The 2,703-nt window shown below is 39.7% G+C and overlaps 1 pseudogene; it reads left to right on the top strand.

Moving 5' to 3' along the window:
- Positions 1-727: 727 nt before the first annotated feature.
- LOC112610219 lies at positions 728-1,038 on the top strand (annotated as a pseudogene).
- The last annotated feature ends 1,665 nt before the right edge of the window (positions 1,039-2,703 follow it).

Here is a 2,703-nt window from a genome sequence, read left to right as displayed (position 1 = left end):
TTGTGGGATGAATTAATAAGTGAATAAAACCTGCTGACAATCTATTATTTTAGGTGGATAAGCTCAATAAACATGAAATTATTTTGAACAAATAACTAATTACTCTTTGCCCAAATTCAGACCAATTGCTTCATTAGAAGAAACTAAAATTAGTCACATTGATTTTGTTTAAAACCTAATGAAAATAAAAGTCTTTAAACTTACTTAAAATTATAATTCTGTTTCACAACGTAATATATTTAAAAACTTTATGTTCTGGCCTGTCGCTGATGTTCCTTAGGTAAAATACTGGCTGGTAGGATTTTACAAAATTTCCTACAATGATAATAAATTTATGTATAGGCTTCCTTCACTCCATGCAATTTTGTGAAGTTGAACATGTAAAATTGAAGTAAAAGTTAAATATTTTGAAAATACATTTTTTCTTTCTTTCTTTTTTTTTTTTTTTTTTTGCAGAAAATACTACTACAATAGGAAGAAAGTTAAAATTTATCTGCCTGAAAAACAATGTGGACTTATTTTAATGTCAGTTCAATTCATGAATAGTTAAATATTATCAAATATCTTTTTTTAAAAAAATTCATTTCACTTGCAAATAGTTGAACAGCAACACACTGAATTATCCCAAATAAAATTTTTATTAAAAAACAACCCTGGGGCCGAGAGCGTGACTCACCTATTCCGCGCTGCTTCCCCCGCGCTGCCTGCTCGCGCCGCCCGCGCAGCCATGTCGGAGGAGAAGCTCAAGGAGGGCGTGAAGACAGAGAACGACCACGTCAACCTGAAGGTGGCCGAGCAGGATGGCTCCGTGGTGCAGTTCAAGATCCAGAGGCACACACCACTGAGCAAGCTGATGAAGGCCTGCTGCGAGAGGCAAGGCTTGTCAGTGAGACAGATTAGATTCAGGTTTGACGGGCAGCCAATTAATGAAACCGACACTCCAGCACAGCTGGAGATGGAGGAGAGGACACCATCGACGTGTTCCAGCAGCAGACAGGAGGTGCGCCGGAGTGCAGCCTGGCAGCGCATGGTTTCTAGAGCGCCGGTCCCCAATCCGGGCCGTCCGTCCTTGCATTGCTGTTGAATGGTGAGCACGTGACCATGCTGACCACAAAGGCGTCTGCGCAAACTCGAGGACATTCACCGCAATGATTTTCCCCTCTCTAATGTACTTCAAGTGCAACTCAAAACTGTATCTGTGGGGTTGAATCTGTAACTTAAATTGGGCCAATCGGAATTGTTATCTTTGTTCAGGTAAAATGAGTTGCAAGGTATTTTGGGGTTTTTTGTGTGTGTGTCCATTTGTGTTTTTCCCCCCTCCTAAAACATTTTTAACCCCAAAATTATAGCCTGAATGTTCGCTTTTAGTCTGGCCAGGGATCTGACTCCTGAGTTGGCTGCCTCTCCGCTGCTCACTCCAGTCACATAGAGAATTGATGTTTCTCGCAGTGGGGGTGCCGCTGTTGGACAGGTAATGGGGTCAAGGTGGGTAGGGAGGATAGACTGCCATTTGCTGTTATAGGCACAGGTGATTAAAATGCTAAATATTACAAATGTATGCTTTGTCAGTATATGGAAAAGTTGAAGGGAAAATACTGGAATGCTTCTTCAAAGGTTAAAAAATAACCAGGTCCTTTGGTAATTTGACCCCACGTGCTCTCTGGCCCTCAAGCATGTAATCTCGAGGTCTGAGGCCCAGAACCCACCCCGCTGCCACCCCTCCCACCCCACTCCCTGCTCAGTACCTGGCGTTAGTACACAGGCAAGGATTGGCCCAACCGAAATTGGCTTTTCTCTTCCTCTTAATATTGAAGAAATTCCCACATTTCTCATTTGGTAATGGTGTTGTGACCTCAGATTTCTACCAGTATTTGCTTCTGATGAATAATTATGGTCCATACATAAAAAAGTAAGATTAAGTATTGCTGAATTTGCAGTTACGTTGTCGTGTAAAAGAGCTACTTCCCAGTGTGGTTACAAATGAACCCACGGAATGATGACTTCATGTTCTTCTCGTGGGTTTGTGCCGTGCTGCTTTCCAAATATGTATTGGATTTATGCATTAGTCTGGTGATTTCAGTTCTGTGAAATATTTTGGGATCTATACCAATTAAATATTTTCATAGTTCTGCCTATTGTCCTTCCCTGAGGCTCCATTGCTTCTTGGTGGCCATTCTCTGCCTTTTTATAGTCACCTGAACAACAGCCTGTCATCTCTTTCTTGCTTGAAATCTTGCTGAAATGTTCTCATTTCCTGTTTGCTGTATGAGCTCGGGTGGGATGTTTGTTGGTTCTGTTGTGTTTATTCACCAATTTGTACATTATTTGTTATCCTTTACTACTGTAAATAGTAAGTATAGTTTGGTATTCTAAAAAAAATAAAATAAAAATAAAAAATAAGATAAAATAAAAACAACCCTGAAGCAAAAGTTCAGTAATGATTTTGATGAGCTTCTAGACCCTGTATCTTTGTCTAATCAGATGAGAAAGATATTTCATAAATTTTATTTTATACAGACTTATTTTTCATGTATAATGTATTATCTTTCTCCTTCAAAGGCTGTTTTGGGCAGGTAGGACACAATGAGAGCTGAAAGGATCCCAATTTGTGGCATCCGCAAAAGTTTTTGTAATCTTTGTCAGTAACACAAGGCAATGGATCAGCTGTCTCTGAATAAAACTGAATTATGCTTTGAGAACTGT

Source organism: Theropithecus gelada, chromosome 1 (assembly GCF_003255815.1).
Source record: "Theropithecus gelada isolate Dixy chromosome 1, Tgel_1.0, whole genome shotgun sequence".
Classification (NCBI taxonomy): Eukaryota; Metazoa; Chordata; class Mammalia; order Primates; family Cercopithecidae; genus Theropithecus; species Theropithecus gelada.
The sequence above is the reverse complement of the archived record's forward strand: the minus strand, read 5'-3'. Positions and strand labels throughout refer to the sequence as shown.